This window comes from Spea bombifrons, chromosome 2, assembly GCF_027358695.1.
Source record: "Spea bombifrons isolate aSpeBom1 chromosome 2, aSpeBom1.2.pri, whole genome shotgun sequence".
Taxonomy (NCBI): domain Eukaryota; kingdom Metazoa; phylum Chordata; class Amphibia; order Anura; family Pelobatidae; genus Spea; species Spea bombifrons.
In genome coordinates, this window is record NC_071088.1 from 117226429 (window position 1) to 117247069 (window position 20641).

At 39.1% G+C, this 20641-nt stretch overlaps 1 protein-coding gene across 3 annotated transcripts in view; it reads right to left on the reverse strand.

The window, feature by feature from the left end:
* The window catches only part of PDE1B (phosphodiesterase 1B), a 115437-nt gene that overhangs the window by 67730 nt on the left and 27066 nt on the right, over window positions 1–20641 (reverse strand). The window lies entirely within an intron of this gene.

Consider the following 20641-nt stretch of genomic DNA (forward strand, 5'->3'; position numbering starts at 1 on the left):
CACATTGTACAAAAGCAGACAATATGTTACTCAAAAATGCTTAACCAGATAATGCCACAGCACATGAAAGCTGATCACTGCATTATGCCAACATAAAAATACTTGTCTCACTCTAGAAATATCAGAATTAAATCAAGGTAAAATATAGCCCTACATTTATGTATTGTCTATCAAGACAAAAAGAGAAACAGACCTGTTGTTTGTACTTGTGTTTTTTTTTTACTATGGTGGCACTATATAGTTTGTATGTCCAAATGTCGTTTAAAACATTTAAGGTACAATGCACAAAAACACAGAATTTGGGAGAATTTCAATACTTTGCCTTTAGAGCAAGTGGGTAACATAAGCGCTTGCTGTGCATACAAGTATTCTTTGTGTCCAAGTGTGATCTTATTTTTTTGTTATTGGCTTTATTACCGTATTTGCTCGATTATAAGACGACCCTGATTATAAGACGACCCCCCAAATCTTAATATTAATTTAGGAAAAAAAGAAAAAGCCTGAATATAAGACGACCCTATAGGAAAAAAGTTTTACCAGTAAATGTTAATTCATTTAAACACTTTTTTTTAATAAAAGCTATGCTTGAGAAAAATATTTTGGTTTTATTTCCTTCTATTTTCCAACCTGCCCCCCAGTTATGCACATCTGCCCCAGAAGTGCCTTATACCCCCTATATGCCACTGTGCCCCATGATATGCCTTTTAACCCTCTAAATTTCACAGTGCCCCATGATATGCCTTTTAACCCTATATGCCACTGTGCCCCATGATATGCCTTTTAACCCTATATGCCACTATGGCACTTAGAGGGTTAAAAGGCATATTATGGGGAAGAGTGGCATATAGGGAGGTTTAAGGCATTTCAGGAGGCAGAGTGGCATTAAAGGGGTTAAAATGCATTTCACAGAGCACTCTGCCTCCAGAAATGCCTTACATCCCCCTATTTAACACTCCCCCTCCCTCCTCCAAACTTACCGGTGCTTCTGAGTTGGGGGGGGCGCATAACACAGGAGGGTCCAGGTCCCCTGCATCTGAGCCCCAGGTGCTTAGTCCGGGCAGCATGTAGAGCTCCACGCGAATCGCGTAGAGCTCTACACGCTGCCCGGACTAAGCACCGGGGACTCAGAAGCACCGGTAAGTTGGAGGGGGCATAAGTTGGAGGGGGCATATGCCCCCCCCCTCCAACTTACCGGTGCTTCTGAGTCCCCAGTGCTTAGTCCGGGCAGCGTGTAGAGCTCTACGCGATTGTATCGTGTAGAGCTCTACGCGATTGTATCGCGTAGAGCTCTACACGCAGCCCGGACTAAGCACCGGGGACTCAGAAGCACCGGTAAGTTGGGGGGGGTTAACACAGGAGGATCCAGGTCCTCTGCATCGCTGCGGGGGATCTGGATCTTAGTCTCATAATCAGACCTATTTGAGGTCTGATTATAAGACGACCCTGATTATAAGACGAGGGGTATTTTTCAGAGCATTTGCTCTGGAAAAAACCTCGTCTTATAATCGAGCAAATACGGTATTTATCATCAGGCCTCTGCAAGAGTGCAGCATTGCTTCAAAGGCTTAACAAAGTCCTATTTATAAAAATGTGTTTTATTTTATCAGTTCCCACAATACTTAACAAACTAGTTTAACTTGAAACCAATGTCTTTAGTTGTAACTGATATATCTTTCTGGACCAATACAGAAATTTTGTACAATGGCATGGTGAAAAATAATCTGAAAAAAAAAACAAGGTCCTGAAAACCTGACATCCCTTTTATGTTTGGACCAATATAAGGTATCAACTTTGACTAAAGGTTCTATAGAGTCCATTTATTGTGGACCAATACTTCTACATCCATTGTCTTTATCTGTGCAACAATGAGTGCGGTCAGCACAAATATTAAAATAACAGAAGCTGAGCATTGAGTAATGAGCTCTGGGGGAAGCAATCACCCTCTGTTCGTATTTCCTTCTGTTCCAACAGGCAGCAGCATGCCTGTCCCTTGTGTTCATTAGTAATTTCCCCGTAAATGTAATAAGCACAGTGTCCTTATGTACAGTGCCAAAAGGGAGATCTGGTCATTAAGCTTCCAGAGCTGAACAGCCACAAGTAGGCAAGCAGAACTAAGCAAGCATTTAGAAGCCAGAAATTAAGAAAGAGAAGCTGTGGAATTGACATTAACATTCTCCTAAGAACCTGTCATTAACATGCGGGGTGCTACGTTCTTAAAGTTTTGCCTTCGTTCCCCATTAGATTAAAATATAGATTAGTTAGATAGATAGACAGAAATATATATAGACTGAGCGATCTAACTTTTGGCCTTCTGACACTTAGAGCCTATATTTAAATGGCCGTTCTTTCACAGTTGTACCTCATTGACACCATAATAAAAAGTAATTACTGTCCCTTTAATTCCCTATAGAAACCGGTTGTACGCACTGCATATCCTCCTGACACCTTGACTCACACTGCGTGTTTGTTTGGTGCGGTCACTGCAGGTGCTTTAACACCTGACATCTCATTAGCTACAAAAAATACACACAAATATTTTCAGAGCAATATTTCTACGGCATCAGGAAATTTCCACACTTACAAATTAGATCCCCCTGATGCAGCCAGCAGGAATATAACAATGCACCCTGTGGTTATGATAATGCGTTCTACTCATTACCTGCTATTGTTCGGCGCGCTGCACAGCGTTGTTACAGATGAGATGATGAACTTGCAGGAACTCAATGGGTTTACCAAAGATACTTGCCATTTCACATTCCAGGCAAAATAAAAATGGCTTGTGATGGTGAATTTCATTTTGTATCTCCTTTAAAATAAAAGTCTGAAAAGTCTAAAGGCTCTATGATATGATACATAAACAATACCATGTAATAAAGACATATGCATACCTGGGAACTGTCTGGGGTTTGCCCTGAGACTCTGGGTGAAGCAGAGCTTCTCTGGGTCAGCATGGAGAAACTCTGCATCGCAGGAGCGGCGCTGTGGCACTCCCACTAAGAACTTCTATCTATTTCCCACTTTCCTGCTCCTTCCCAGAAATGGCGAACTGATCCATGGAATAAGAGCCGGGGTTGAGGCTTGATGACTGCACAGCTAACCTGTGGGTGATATCTAGGATATTTAGAAGGGATTGATGCTCCTTCATTTAGGCTGTGTATTACCTATGGGTGTATAGAATAAATATCCCCATTGTAGACAAACCTCTGTTAAATCCATTGGTTGTGTTAGACAGGCCACCACTTGGAACCACCTTAATGTTTCGATTTAAAGTCATTATGCAAAGTATGGGTAGGACTAAGTGAGTAGTTGGCAGGGCATGATGTGGCTTAGATTAGACGTTTCTCTTAAATAAATCAATTTCAGTGTACACTTAAACTAACCTGTGATGATAAATATTGTGTTCTCTAGTGTTCTTCTTGACCCTAAAATCCAAAAGAGACCCCTGTATATAAAACGAAACATCTACCTCTCATAAAATATCCCTATCTACAGAGGCCTCCTGGAAGAAGTCAAATATATCAACTCAATATCATTTTCCAAAGCAGTTTATCTTAAGTGAGGCTGATATGACGAAATTCCATTCAATCAACTGACACATTAGCCTTGAACTGTATATTTATTGAGCAACGTATCCATATATTTAACTAGTATCAGCTACGGAATGGTCAGAGAAGTGGACCGGGCTGTTAACCAATGAATCTGTCAAACTACCTACGCCCGTGGATGTGTGTAATCCATTGATTTCTATTGTAGAATTATAGACCTACCCAGACCTTTTACAGTATGTGAGCAATTGCAGGGTAATTGGGAACCCTAGTGCTGCATTTTCTTTGGAGTGGATATGCTTTTATAATCTATGTAACTGGTAAAATCGTCAGATCAATTGTGTTTTTAGGTGCTATTTTCAAATAGGCATCTGGGACATTTGCCCAGCTGATTACATTTAATTCAGTGATCGCATCTGAGATCAAATATATATTTCTGATGGCTCCGATTTGTCCAGAAACTCTCAAACTGCCAGTGCCTGAGTAGTTACTAAGTTAAGTACATTCGCTTACTTTTAACCTTTTCCAACACAGGAGGTGTTAGAAATTTAAATAAATGAGCCATAGACACCAAGGACTTCCAGAAGCCTTGTCATGGACAATGATGTCCAGGTGCCAGCACTCACCCTACTGGGACTTCTCAGTGACTCACCTGAGTTTTCTTAATTTTAGAATGAGTGAATGGGGATGGTCAATGACTCCTTTTATATTCTCTCTGATTTAATAATATCTGAGCACCCATACTGGAGAATTTTCTGTGTAGTATGTCGCTGCTGAAATCCTTTCTTGAATACAGATATTTAATTCAGTTATGGTGTTCATTTAATGAGCAAGTGCAGTAAAATGGTTAACATTTGAAGTCTTAGGGTGTGGTTATTGGTATAGGTGGGTAAAACGGATTGGTTTACTTGTGGAAAATATTTACAACTCTGAGCCCCTTCCCTAAAATAATGTTATCCACTTTTTTCTCCATCTCAGAAATAACAGTGTTCATGTGCCTGTCTATAGCAACATGCAAGTGGCTTATGTCTATCAACAGGCATACATTCTTAATCAGGACCAGACTGGTGATGTAGGTGCGATGGCATAGGTGCAGTCAACGGCTGTATATGCGCTGCCGATTAATATGTCTTTAAGCTAGGTTTTTAAGCCGCAACAGAGGTAGATCAGGTGGGTCTGTCCTGTTGTCGACCACGAGCCCACCGTGCCTAATAATAAGCTATATTGTTTGGCATAGATGTATATTCACACTCTATTTTTCTTACATTGTAAATCGTGCAACATTATGTGTTGGGTAGCATTTTATTTTTTTCCATCTTTACTGTATATATGTATATTCTCTGTATCAAATCTTCGATCTTCCTCTGATTCTGTACTGGTGAGCAGTGATCCCTGACTCTAATTAAGGTACAGGGATATTGCATACAGTATAATGTAAACAGCATTTTAAGAAATCCTATTTTTAAGCCCGCTGATCTAGCAAGATTTCCCCCCCAAACTCATGTAATCATTTGATTTGTGCTTAATAAGCCACTCTGTTTAAAATTAAATATTCTGACTCTGATTTCGGAGATAAAAAGCTCTGTTTCTAAAGAAAGAACAAAAAGTGCCATTTAGACCCAAGCCAAACACTCTTTGCACTGTTTGTTGTGATCTGGAAAGCTTTCCACTTGGAATTGAAGAGTGAAAGAATGAAAACGTCTGTTGCCTTTTTGGAAATATGAAGACTGCCACCAAATGGAGCTGGAGCGCACCCAGAATTGTGCAGCTCCCTGCCCAGTACAAAACAAGCAACGCTAACTACACTGAAATGAATTGCTGCTCTTGTTACTGTCAAACAACATGTTACAAGTATGGGTAGGACTAAGTGAGTAGTTGGCAGGGCATGATGTGGCTTAGATTAGACGTTTCTCTTAAATAAATCAATTTCGGTGTACACTTAAACTAACCTGTAGGTTCTCCCTTCAAAATGTATTTCTTTTAATCTTACTCACTATTTTTATAAAAAATATAATTGATGCATCTGCTTTCTGTAACTTGTGGATGATGGTGAAGTACTGCTTCACCATCTTTCTTTCTTCTCTCTCCTGACATTGGAGCAGTGTTTGGCCTTGGGCCCACTTCTCTGGCCAAACCTAAAGCACAACACAATAACTATAGCCCTACTCCTTCCATATAATTACTAGACTTGTTTGGATTCGTACAAATTAAAATGTTACCCAAATTTTCCAATTTCGTCAATTCATAAGAGCGACTCCAAAAACGAAAACAAAGCAAAGAGCTTGAATTGCGTTGGTTCATTCACTCACGCTCTTTCACACTCTCATTCTCTCTCTGAATGTCTCCCTACCTTCTCCATCGACCACTTCCGTGACACTGTCTCCTTGCCTTGCAGGTCGGTTTCTTCTTTTGCATCTTCTTGTTCTTCTATCTTCGTCCTGCTCCTTGTGTCTTATTAGTTTGTTTGCTTCTCTGTGAACATGGCCTCCTAGTGAACCTCTGCAAAAAGGGCAGGGCCTCCAGGCACACCCTTTCCCCTGATTGGTAAAAGGGGAGAGACTGTCCCCCGGGCCCTTTTGTGGAAGTGCACAGAGAGGCCATAATAATGCAGAAAGAGAGGTGAGGAAATGCCTCTTTTTCTCAGCGAAACTGTCTTCATTCTGGCCTCCTGGCAAACTTCTGCAAAATGGTGCAGCTTCCGGGCAGAATCTCTACTCAATTGAAGGACGGGAGAGAGGGTGTGCCCGGAGGCTCCGACCTTTTGCAGAAGTTCACAGGAATGCCATGTCCACAGAGAAGTGGACAAAGAAAGAAGACACAAGAAGCACTAGATGAAGAAAGAAGACAAGAAAATGCAAGCTAAACGGTGCTGCGCAGCAAGAAGACAGGTGCACAGAAGCAGTTTGCTGAGAAGACCATAAGAGAGGGTGTAATTGAAAATAAATGAGAGTGTGAGAGAGTGTGAAAGAGCATGAAAGTGAGCAAATAAAAACAAATTTTGTTTTCGGATGTAACATGCCCTCTGAAATGACATTCAGAGTCCGAAAACAAATGGACCAAAAATGAAATAAAAAGTTGTCTGAATCGTTTTTGGTCCTTTTTCACAAGTCTAATAATTATCAAGTACCCCAGAAAATATATTTTTAGCGTAGGAATGTATAGCCAGCGCATAGTCATATAGTCAGTATCAATATACAGTCCCTTAAGATCTCCCAAAGGCAGACCATTGCTTTGCTATGGTAAGGCTTAAAAAAAAAAAAGAAACCAATAAGGCACTGACCATGTGTGGATTCCTTTTAGAAAATGTTTATTAACCAACAGGTACTTGCTTGCATAAAAGAAAATTTGTTAAAAAAGTATCCAAAACCATAAGGATCTCCACTTCTGCCCTTACTCATAGTAAGAGTATGTTATTACATCCACATATATGCTTTTATCCAGTGTAAGGGGATGTGTTATTAGGTTGTCACGAGTGTTAAGTATTCGCACCTCAATTAATACTGTAAGATCAGCGCCCTCGTCTCCTTTTATAACAATATGTTTTAACATGTATTAAGGATATTGTACATTTTCACTTGTCTTTGTTAAGTACTTTCACTTTTCCCTATTTTATATTGCAATGCAATTACCAGGATCTCAAGATCTTACTTTATCTCTTGCCTATTATTCTCCAAAAGAAGCATGATTGTAGCCCACGTGATGCAGAATTCAAAGACTAATATACCTCAACTGCTTCACTTTTTTTCTCTGCACCGGCATCAGGTTCATTTTAAAACCAAGGCCCAGAAAAGAAAATATATTTTGATTGCTTTGAAATTTTAGAAAAATGATCAAACTATCATGAACAGTTGATTTGACTGCAATAATCAAAATAAAATATATTCATTACATTGGGGATAGATTACATTGGGGATATGTCCAGCACATGTCCCTTAGCCATGGACTCCCCCACACACATACTCAAGGTATGTATATATATATATATATGTTTAATTGTATTATATATCATAAAGGGAGTGTACGATAAGTGCTGTTGTATGAAAAGTACATTGAGTGTAGATTGTAAACTTGCAGGCAGGGCTCTCTTTACCGGAAGTATTAAAGCTTGGTAAATGCCACCTGGTAAGATATGTGTGTTTATTAATGCAATTTTCTGATTTTTGGACAAACCCAATTCAAAGTATAATTCATCTGTTACATCAATTGCAAATATCTTATTTTTATAGGTTAGAGAGTATTGGGTATATGCTTTGTTGATTGTAATACCCTTTTTTTTTGCTATGACCCTGTGCAGTAGGCACCTATCGAGAAATGATGTGGTGACTCCTGCAACAATAATAATCATTTTCACGGTGGTCAGCTTACTGAGGACACGGCGCTGATATGTGCTCTTAATATTATCAGTCCAAAAGTATAATAAATGTTCTTGTGTGGAGTCATAACTAATTTCTCACAGTAAAATATAGTATGTACGTCACATGTAACATGTCATGAAGCTACATGCTCTGTTGACACGCAAGATTGCTGCTAGCTGTAGCGACCAGTAGCCTCTGATAACCATAATACAGTTATTGTGTTTTTAGTTGAAATATTTTTGTATTTAAAGTTATACTAATAATTACAATGTACAACTGCACCTCTAAACCATTTAAGTATGAAGACCTCTCCATTATTTAAAAAGACTTGGGAACTTTCAAATGATAATGAAGAACTTCACACTGTGTTTGTGCTCAGTGGTATCTACAGTATATCATGTGGTGGGCTTGGATGTGTTAAATATGTCCCAGGAATCTCCAGGCACAGGACATGTGCATATTAAGGCATGACTACATAGTGCTGCAGCCACCATTAATACAAGGGCCATTGAGATGTGGTGGAAGATGTGATTAGTAGCTGTGAATGTGTCCTTTGATGCCATAAGTACAGGTGACATGTGCATATTGAGAGGCTACAAAGTGTGGCAGCCACCAGGGACATCCATAACAACACGTCAAAGATCTATTTAGCAACCAATGTTAGGGGGTTGTTCCTGGACCCTTGGGAAAAACAAAGGAATTAAAGGTACATAGGTTGGGTAGCGTGGTAGCTAGCATGAAGGTTAACATGTATCAATATCATTCAATGCACTGAATTAATGTCAACATTAACCAGTTTTTGATTTGGAGCCATAACACAATGTACGATTACCAACATTACAATCATGAAATAAGATGATAAATATAGGTTGAATCTTACAAACACAATCACCTTGGCAAGAAAGCATGCGTCATGTATAGTTCTCTTCCCTCGTCATTTCTCTATACCCTAGAGGTCAGGTATGATTCTTTGTTATGGATGCCCGAAGCTGGACTCCAGGCAACACATGACAACTGAAATGAATGACTTTCTTGCAAAAATTACTGCCTCTACAACATCCAAAGCTCTAAGTGATGGATGTTGCTTCAGTCATTCTAGTAAAATACAAAACAAAGCCGGGATGCGCTTGCCACAAGATCCCAGCGCTTTTCCTTTTGCTCGTAAATTGGCAATTGCACCAGTTAAAATCTTTGCAGAAGGTCTGTTCTTTGGTAATTGAACTGAATTCTGTTCTATAACAGAAGGCTATAAAGCCATTGGAAGAATTGCTTGTGTCACTCAAAAACATATTCTAACTCTCCACGATCTGAGATTTAACAGGAAATGGGTCAGAGATGAACAGACTGTACAATAGTAATGAATAAAAAGAACAGATAATACAATAAGCCAAATGATAACCATCTTTTATGTCTTCCTGTCCTCATGATGTACTTAAACAATATTTATACAGCTCATACTGAAAAGTAGATACAGTAAACTTAGAATTTACTCCATTCTGCAAAGTAACATCAAATTATACAACAGAAATAAACACAGACTAATCCTAACTGGGCATTGCACTTTATTAGCTTGTTCATTCATTCTACTCTATGAGTTTGAATTCTGCTTAATCATGGAGCAGCCCTAATGCAGCGCAACAAGCTGTAGGCATGAGTAGGAACTGGCTGATGTGGTTTGTATATGTTGCAAGTTGACAGTGTACTAGATTAGAATTGTTGTGACTCCCAAGTAAAAACAAGGGTCTAAATGAAAGCCAAGGTTATATTGGTTACAAACTGTGGGTGGCATGGAACGGGAGGAAGATGTGGTTGGTGACCATTATTCTGCTTGCCAAATCTTTGTACACAGGGCATTTGCGCATATTAAGGGAATGGACACATTGTTCCCAGGCACCATGGAATGCAGTGGACGATGTGGTTAGCAGCCCCACTATATTACAATGTGTAATGTGTGTCAAATACAGTATATATATATATATATATATATATATATGCAAGCAATGTAAGAAGGACTGCTCCTGGGCACCTGGACAAGACTAAGGAATTACGGTACATGAGTTGGCTAGCATTAAGGTGTATGTTGGAGCCTCTATGTATTGTGCTATGCAATAAAGCGACTGGCTTATTCTATAATAAATCTATAAATGTATTATTGTATTTTGAAACAAACATGGGATCATATGTTATGCCATAATTCCTTTATGTATAACTATTGTTGTAATCATTTTTGTTAGAGATCCCCCTTCCAAACTTGACTTGCATGCCGGCGAAGTCTTCATGTTTGTCTTTGGGGGGGGGGATCTACGTATTCTACGTATATCCGCCCGTTCCCCTGCTTGTTTCAGGCGAATATTCGTATACATTCTTCGTATTCCTTTTTCTATTACTATTGACTCCTTCTCAGTGCCTTTATCCAAAATCTTACTACTCCATCTCACAATAAGAGTTAGTGTGAATTCTTCCACAATCCAACCTGTTCCTTAATTTTACCTCTGTTCATGTGTGGCTTGTTTCAGATTACACAATTTCTTTAACCTATAACTGCCCTTGGTTGTTTGTTTCCATTGCAGGTTCATCAAGTCCCTTCTCCTGTCCCTTCCTGCAGTTGCCTATGTATATTTTGTCATCCATCAAACAGAACCCAACTGATTTGTCTGGGAAATATGGTTATACAGCATGTAGATAGCAAGAATTGAACCAAACTGTTTATCAAATAGCTACATTTCCTCCTGCATTTTAATAAGTATGTTTTACATTAATTGGAAGACATTTGCCTGTAGCTTTTTGACCGTTCTATTAGTCAGACAACTCTTCTTGTATTGCTAATTGGAGGCATCTAAACGGAGGGTTTACTTATTATACATCATAATGCATTAACACAAACGGCTGATGAGAAAGCACACGTAACAAGCATTTACACTTAACCCTTTAAACCCTCTATTACCCTTTCTGTATATCATTCTACTTTTAATTTTAAAATGTTTATATATAATGGTAGCAGTATCAAACAGTTTTCAATATATGTTTTATATAGGGTTTTGTTCTCATATAGGAGCAATGCTTTTGATTGAGCTGAATCTTACTAAATACAAATGAATGTTCTGTATTTACTAAGAAGTTTGCCAGTGTGACATTTTAAATAAGTGAAAGTGACTCTAAATGCAACAATTCCACATATAGATTTTTAGCTGGTTTGAGCAGGGACCTCCTCACCTCTTGTTTCTGTAAGTTAAATTGTTATGTTAAATTGTTATGTCCTGTCTATCCATTGTACAGCGCTACAGAATTTGATGGCGCTATATAAAACAATAAATAATAATAATATAATATATCATTTGCAAGTGTTGTGGAATTTATATTTCTTATGTCTAAGGCATTTGAAAGTAGAAGGTCAATGATCTCTATAGTCATGATACCCATGCCCTCAAAAGCTGGCAGCCACCTGGGACAGCCCCCAAAAGTCTTCACTGTCTTGCCAAAACTTGGGCACTTGTTTGGTATGGATTTGTGCTGATATTGCAGGGGGTATATTTTTGCCTTTTTGTCTTCATGCACAAATTTAGCTGCTCGTGATGTAAGAACACTTTTTAAACTACATGATGAAACACAAATTTCCTCATCACCCTCATCACCCTCAAAAAAAAACATTTAACATGGCTGTATATCATAGATGCTAAGACAAAGAGTTTCTTGCTAATTACTGGTTTCTTCTAGCAGAAACAGGGTTAATATCATATCGGTCCTCAATGTGTTACCTATGCTGCTCACACAGTATCTGGTGAGAAGTGTTCTCATTTCCAGATGCTTCCTGCTGAAACAAAGTTGGATCCCACCCCCCAGGGGCATCAATAATAAATATATGGATTAAAAATGCATTAAGAGGTTAATTAGAAGCAATATATTATGAATTTGAGCTATTTTTTGAAGCCCCATTGAAGCTATTTCCCTAGATTACTAAAAAGAAGTTGTTTATTAATATATATTAATAACTCAGTAGCAATAAAACACACTTCCTTATCGGCAAAACATATATTTTACTGTTAATTCAGAACATATAATACTAAAAAAAAAATTGAAAGTAATAGTGTGTTATCTGTATGTGTGCGTTTTCAGTATTAGTTTTCTATTCATCATATTTTTTTCTACGATGTGGAGGTCCTTCTCAACTCTAGCCTATTTTTGGGCAGGAGCCCACATGTCATTCCGAAAATAGTAGACACTACCTTCACTCCATCACCCAAAATGCTTCTGCTCTATTATTAAAAGGGATGGAAGAACTGGTCAGTAGTGCTTTGGGGTCAGGAATACAAATATTCTATTATCTTGCAACGTGCTACCCACTACCACCTACAATTCCTACCTGTCCAAATTGGCCCATTTGGTTCCATCTTCCCTTGAGCATGAGTTACCTTCTTATACATTCTATGATGGGCAGTCAAGACACTGTATGTATTTTTTCCCCAAATTTTATACATTTTTACAATATATGTTATTTCTTAACCACTGTGACACAATATTATACTCTAGGCCTGACCCAGGGCACCTCCCACCGTTTACCTCTGCAGCCACCATCCTCTATGTAGAACGCTGAGACACGACATCAATATCCCCGAGCAGTGCGTTTTAAGGATGCACAGTACCAAGTATGTTTGCTATAGAGTCTAGGCACAGTACTCCATAGAGTATATGAGATCTCTGATTTATTTATACACTACTATTTAAAGAAAGTGTATTGTTCAAACCCCGGGCACTCATGGGGATAAAAAATCAATTCTGGGTGTATATGGTGGATGTTATATGATATTGTGATTCCTTTCTGTGCCATCTGCAGGTAGCCACTGGTACACATGTACTGCTCGATACTGATGATTACAATCTGAGTAAAATGCTCGGAACACCGGAACACCTTGTATTGATTTGTCTGAATGTTTGCTCTTAGATCCCTTCAACTGCGACATGAAACCAACAGCGGTTAAACAAATCCACACATTTTAGAGACTGCATCAGCAAGAGTGCCAAGTATACACACGTCCAATCCACTTAATTATGAGATCAGAGTTAAAGCTAGGTTTGCTGTGCCTTGTGTTGACGTTTTTTTTCATTGTCATCCATTGCATTAGCCAAGCAACTGTGATAGCCTATGTTATCTGACATATTCTGTTTAGAAATTACTTATATTACATCGACTCAGTTTACATCAATTCGCTCTTGCATTCTGAGTCCATTTTAGACCTGATCTCGAGCAGGCTTAGCTTTACATCAAATGACTTTTTATTATTATTTAACCTCTAAAAGTAATGCGTTCCATCTTCCCTTACACATAAACACCATCATTGTGTTATTACGGACAGAAACAACTACAGTTCCTCAATGGTCAAGAGCGCTCGGTAAAGGGGTACACGTTAGAGTATTGAATACTATGCTGCTCAGTGAATTTAAGATTTCAATACAGCTGGTCAAACATTGTATGTGTAGTTATTTCTACAATACTTATTAGATTACTATAAGAAAAACAGGTATTGGTCAGGAATATAACCACATCGATATCACTTTTATCTATGAGCAATATCAGTACCCACAATAAAAAGCTGGTCATTTTTTACTCACGCAGATTACATATGCTCTGTGGATCTTGGTCTTTTAAAGGTGCTGTTCCACCTACTTTGTTGAATTTAACACTTTTGTAACTAAATGCAACACTAGAAACACAATTGCTAGTACTATTAAATGCCCAATAATCCTTTAATTGTGTACAATTTTGTCTAGTTCGTATTTTTTGTTTGTTTGCCAGTTACAGTTAATCTTGTGACCTAAAAGCAAGAGCTGATAGGTAGCTGCCATTGAAACTGAACAGGATGTATGTAATAAAACCTTTAGAGTACAAAATAATAGACATTATTAGCATTATACTGCTAAAGTTTATTTGCGTACAATACTATATAGTGTGATTAATGTGTTGTCTAAGTGGAACGGCAACTTAAAAAAAAAAGAAACAAAGCAGTGCTGGACACAAGACTCATGAGTCATTCAATGATCTAGGGTAAGGATCTCAAACTATGTTTTCGATGACAACAATCCAACCATAGTTCTTGGAAATCCATTTGCAGCCCTTGAGGGATGGAGTTTGAGATCTCTGGTCGATGCATTACATCAACCTAAACAGAAATAAACTGCATCGACGTAACACAGGCTAGAAATTCTAACTGAATCCAGACTCTGTTAACCGATGTAGGCTAGGTCTCCTGACATCATGTTAATGTTTCTTATAGTCTGGGGAAAATAATGAAAAAATAATCTTCCATATTCCGTTATTTGAAAAGTACTATATGATGTTTCCGAGAGATATTGAGATATTTAATAAAAGACAAAATATTCACAGAGCACGTAGTAGTAAAAAGTATCACAAACTTCTATACTCAGAGAAGAGATAAAGATGGCTATAGACTTAAAGTGATGTGACAGTAAATATGGATAAAACATACAACATTATTCACTATCTTTTACAGGGGAGAACCCACCCCTAGGGTTACAGGTGGGTGAATTTAACCAAGATCGCACAATTCACACACACTTAGCCTCACTAAATCAAATTTAGATGCAGTGGTGACTACGTATTATTTGTGTCTGTGTTCTAACAGCCATTGTGTTATGCTGTGGGCTACAAGCAGCGAAAATATCAGTAAGTTATTCCAGTAGCTCAAGTTATACAGCAGGGGAAATATCTATTGTCATGAGATCTAATGAAGTAACCGTGCATTAAAATATGCCTCGTGCGTCCTATTCCATCATCCTGGTGATCCAGCAGCGAAACAATCTCACATCACTATGTATTGGTTTCATCTGGTAACATCTTAACAACTGTGATGAGGGTCCGGGTGCCTTTGGTGAACAGGTACTATAGAGTATGGTGATAATACAGTATAATGAAATAAATACTCCCCTTCCTAGAATATTCACACAGCTGCGGTCCTAAAACAACACTCTACAAATGTTGATGTCCAAAAATATATCCACCTAGGGGCGCTCGTGTAAAATAAACACAGAAGCAAGGGAAAAACAAAAACAGAAATAATGGTGCAGCTATAAAAAACAATAGTGATATGTTTTTATACGGCAATGGTCGCACTCACAGTGTGTCTGTGATTTTCAAGCTTGTCCTAATTTTCTGTGATCTGAATAAACAGAGGAAACAAAAGGACCAAAATGGGACGGTATCTTCATAAATATTAAGTGAATACAAAATGATTGCACTTACATACGGATCAGCTGTCACAATCCACAACTCCTGGATGATCAGCAGCCGGTATTCTTCTATGTGGAATTAAGGACCATTCGTTCCACAGCTGGTGTGGGGTGCTTTTCCGTGCTGTACCCATCTTAGCAACAACAGCGTGAATTGGCTAACCCAGTTGGATTCATGCGTTGGTAACCACGGTGAAGAGTAGTCATATAACGTAAGAAAACTATAAACTCTTTTTCTGACTCAAAAATTGTAAAAAACAAAAACCCAAAAAGAATGCTGTTATCATGCATTCAGAAAAAATCAAAGATAACGTATTGCCAGAACTAAGGAGCCTTCCCATAAAAGCTAACAATTCCAAGATTTTCTTATCTACCATGAAGGAAAGCCAGGACTCTAATAAGGCGCAGATGTGGGCATTTTGCAGCAGGGTAGGCAATGCATTATAAAGCAATGTAATGTAGTAAATGTATCATTCATGTCTTACTGAGACATATACAAGTTTGAGAGGGCCATTTTACTATTGCTTACAGATAAATAAATACTATAAATCATTGGGGGAAATTATTTGCTATGAAAACCATGCGATGATTTGGATATCTCAGGAGATTTTTTTAATTAATGTTTCAAAAAGCAATAAAATAAAAGTTTACTTTACCGCTATATATATGATTTATTTTCAGTGAATGAAAGATTTCACTTCTGTCTTTGAAGTTTGTTTTCACATTACTATGGACTTAAAACTGTGGTAAAACATTACATGTTATAACAAACATCCCAAGAGGATCCTATAACCTAAAGGCTATAACGCTGGAATACTTTAAATCGCAGAAAAATAACAAAGCTGATCTGAGTGTATCTGAGTGTAGCTGAGGTAATAATTCCAGCATCACTCACGGGTTACCATTTTCTGATTTTCAAGAGACAGTCCCTACTTTAGGAAGTCTGTCCCTGGTGTCCCACATCCCAATACAATACAGTATGTACAGTTCATCTGTCCCAACAAACACGGCGGGCAGCCAGAATAGAGCAGCTGAATGACTGCACTGCGAATGGGCCAGGCTTCACCAGCAGCTTCACAGAAGTTTACCACTCTCAACACATAACACACACGTATCACATGCCACTCTCAGCTATACAGACCATCCTATGGCACATACCACTCTCAGTCACACGCATGACTCTTAGCCATAAAGATCACATTGTAGAATATCTCTCGGCATCAACAATCTCACTGAACTAGACACTTCTCTCAGACACCCACACCTCTCTCTGCCACATAGATCGAGATACCACACGGAAACCTACAAAATTATTTTTCCCTGCTAACCCTGGCACATACGTGAGAGACAGACTAATCCCTCCGAGGTAGGAAGGACTCAAAAAAGAAAAGGTATTAATAGCCCCTCTCTCAATAGGGCACATTTACTGTTTTTCCTGCCTATCTCAGGACTCTGTTCGCGTGTAACTGCATGTTCCCGAGTGCAGGTCTCAGGGGAGGAAGCAGGTTTTCGACTCAAGGACTTAGCGTTTTACTACACAAGATGCTGGCAGACTGGAGCTTCCACCCGCGTACGCGTCTCTTTCGGTGCAACCCGCAATGGACTTCAGGGTGTTTTAAACACTGCACCACCAAAGTTAAGTATAATGAAGTAGCGGAAGCGGGATTTTGAACAAGGATGGCATCTTTATGTGTTTTAGCTGTAGTCTCAGCATTCACAAAACACAGTTTGGTGCAGCTCATTCAACATTCATTTGACTGCCTCATTTGGTGTGTGTGTGTATGTGCAGTGTGTACTTCTGCCACGATGTTTGCTTCTAAATTGCCAGATAAACAGCGGAGGAGGAGCCTAAGAAGGTTTCAGCGAAAACCAGGCATTTATCCTGTGCAGGTTGCTGCAAACCTCTGCATAATACTACTAAGAAGATGTGTTCTGCGTGTCTCGAAGCTATTGCAGGGGTGGAATCCCCCTGGGAGATTTTATATCATGGCTGAGATCTGAGATGCAGTCTACCTTTCAACAACTGCGTGCACAACAACCAATAGGACAATAGATCCATAGTTTGCCTACATAAATCACCCGGGAGTAACGAGGAGTCAGGCCTCTCTAAGAGGGGCACTGCGTATCTGTCATTGGGCAAAGAAACAACACATCTCCTTGCAGCCCTGCATATTAGAGGAGTTCTGGATTTACAAGCTGATATCTTAAGCAGTCATCAGCTGAGACCGAGACAAGGACACCTTTCAACTACTACTCAATAGGTGAGGTATTCCTGCCATCGATCTGATGGCCTCCAGGACAAATGTAAATCTGCCCCTTTTCTTTTCTGGTGGTAAATGCATTGTCTCAAAGGTGGGCTTTCCAACTTGCATATGTTTCCCCCCCCCCCCCGTTTCCTCTAATATTTTGAGTGCTAAATAATCATCCTGATTTCAACGGATTGGACTTGATGCATCTGGTACTCCAAGCTAATCCACTAAAATGAGATCTCCTGTACCAGGGGTGTCATCCGAATCCAGCTATGCTACGGCTCACAGCTTGAAAAGTTATAGGAGAATCCTGAGATTGATGGGATACTCGGCACCAGTTACAGAAACTGGTCAACTCCCGTTGCTATCTGAGGATGTGGAAGAAGTTTTCCCCGTGGTGTGAGTCTGACGTCTTGTTCTTGTGCAACTATATTGGACTTTCTGCAAGATGGCTTTGATAAAAGCCTCTCACTTGCCAACTATAGGTTCATATCTCGGCACTCAGCATGTTTTGTGACACAGGCTTGATTTCTTTTTGTAGATTTACTATAGCTATAGACAGGCTACAACCACACCAGCAAAATTATGCTTTGGGACTTAAATCTTGCACTCCAGCAACTGACTCGGTCTCCTTTTGAACCTATTACATTGGCACCTCTTTTCCTTGTAGGAAGACAGCCTTCCTGGTGAACTTCGGCCAGGAGACTGGGTGAATTGCAGGCTCCGTGGCCAAAAGAACCATTCTAAGTTTATTTCCTAACAAAGTTGTCCCTACGACCAGAATTTGCACCCAAGGTAAATTCTGCATTTCACAGACAGCAAGATATTACACTCCCTATCTTTTTCTAATCTAATCCCTGCAATCAGAAAGAAGCCTTAATGCATACTCTAGATGTAAAAAGGTACCTATCTATCTACCTTTCCAGAACACAGAAATTATGTAAGTCTCTAACACCTCGATTTGTCATTCAGGATCTAACAAAGGCCGATACACCTTTAAATGGACCATCGCATGTTGGGTTCTGCAAATTATTAGGACTGCCAATTTATCTGCAGGCCAGTCTCCACCGCTAGGGATTAAGGTCCATTTCACCAGAACAATGGCTACGTCTTGGGCAGAGAAGGTCTGGCCTTCTCCAGAAGAAACTTGTAGAGCAGCTACATGGAAAAGTCTTCATCCGTTTGGTAGAAAGGTGCTTACAGCTGCTGCCTCTGAGCTGACTTGTTGATTTGTGTCCACCCTTTTTTCTCTGGCACATCTAATGTATGTGCCACCAAGGTTGGCAGGGAAACAGACTCTACTTACCAAGAATTCTCTTTTCGCTGCTTTTAACTTTGTGGCACAATTCTGTTCCCTCCCCTTTGTTTGTACTAAAAAGTATTTTGATATTTTGCAGTATTCAAGTGTACCTAAGTTTTCTTTTTTTCCTCACTGAAGGAGCCCTGGCGGGGTGGGTCACTTAATACCTTTTTGTTTTTGAGTTCTGCCTACCCAAGAGGGAGAAGTCTGTCTCTCACGTATGTGCCACCAAGGTAATAGCAGCTAAAAGAGAAGTAGAAACTATGTTTCTCTGTGTATCTTATTTTCAGCATGTGTACTTAATAACCATGGGAAATAAATATAAGTACATAAATATTCTACACTTTGAACTCTCAAGGTTATATATTTTCTTAATGGTTTCTCCAGGAAAGTTATACCTCTTCAACAAAGTTGCTTGCATAAAATGAATTTCATTTAATATGAACTCTGCATGAACACAAACAGAAGGAAAATAATAATTAATCTTCTCATAATTGGGCATTCATATGTAAATTGGTGTAAAGTGACAGTCAGAAGAGAACCATCAAAGCTCAGATATTGACTTTGGAGCAAGGGCATTTGATCTAGAGATAAAAAAGCAGACCCCGAGGATATTGGTGGGGGAAACATATCACTCAGGATCAAAAATTATCAGCAATCAGTATACTTATTTTTTAGGATTAAACTTTTTGAGTGATAGAACAATGAATTCATGATTTGTTCAAACAATAAATCCCACTGGTGGAAAATAATGTTCTGCACATGCAGTAGCAGCAATTCTGGACATTACTGATAGATCCCCTTACAGAGGGCATTACTGAATTTCAATACAAAAACACATAAAATCCTAATTTGCTTTAAATACAGTCTGCAATACAACTATATTAACACATATTAATCTGAAGGACATATGAAAGTTATCATGGAGCATCAATAAAACATTTACTGGTTAACCAGTTAATAAGCCTAGGATGTACTATTATGTCCTAAGGACCATGTGTTGGGTAAACATAAGAACCTTATAGTATGTGCTATGGTTGCTGCACCTGTGGTTCTTTTCCCCACGAGACACAAGACACACGAGACACAAGATTGTCATAAAACAGCCTGGGGTCTCTTCTGTGAACTGAGCTGTAGACTGTAGATACTGTCCCTGTGCTGACTACTGCATCTCAGTCTTAGGTGGTCTCCTTCAGGTCTTACTTAATAATCCATCATGGATGCTGGTTCCAGGCATATCTACCATCACTTCCCCTCTATCTGTTTACTGGTTGCCTGTACATTCTCACTCTCACCTACAAAGCTTTTCATAGTGGTTTTCCCACGTACATCTCTCCAAATACACACCTACATGGTCCCTAGGCTCATCTAATGATCTTTGTCCTGTGCTCTGATTTCTACTTCTTATGTATGTATACAATATGTCTCAAGCTGTCCCTATCCCATGGAATGCCCTTACTGAGCTTGTGAGACTCTTCACTAATCTCCTGTCCCTCAGAAAGTCTCTTTGATCAACGTCCTTAGGACAGGATTGTAGAATTAGCTTACGATCCTGTTTCGCCCTTTTGTACCTCGGTTTATGCGAGTCAGAGCTGGCTGGAGCTGAGTATACTGCTCATGTGCACTGGTCGACTGAACACATCTCCTGCAAGCCAAGGAGCTGGGGGCAAGGAAGAGAATGATGAACCCGATGAATCAATCTATACATGAGTAAGGGATAAAAATTCTAGTGTAAACAGGATACTCAGCTATCATGTGCATTAAAGGGCAAATGATAGCTGAAGTGCCCATTTAAGTAAATTCCTGTTGATGTAATTTGTTCCATCAAATGGTTGTCAATCTCCTAATATACTGGACGAAACTAAATTTGAAGAGGTAAATTGATTTGACTATGGGTCATATGAAAATTGGGAGAACTGTGAGAAAATTTAGCTACGCAATTTAAGGTAT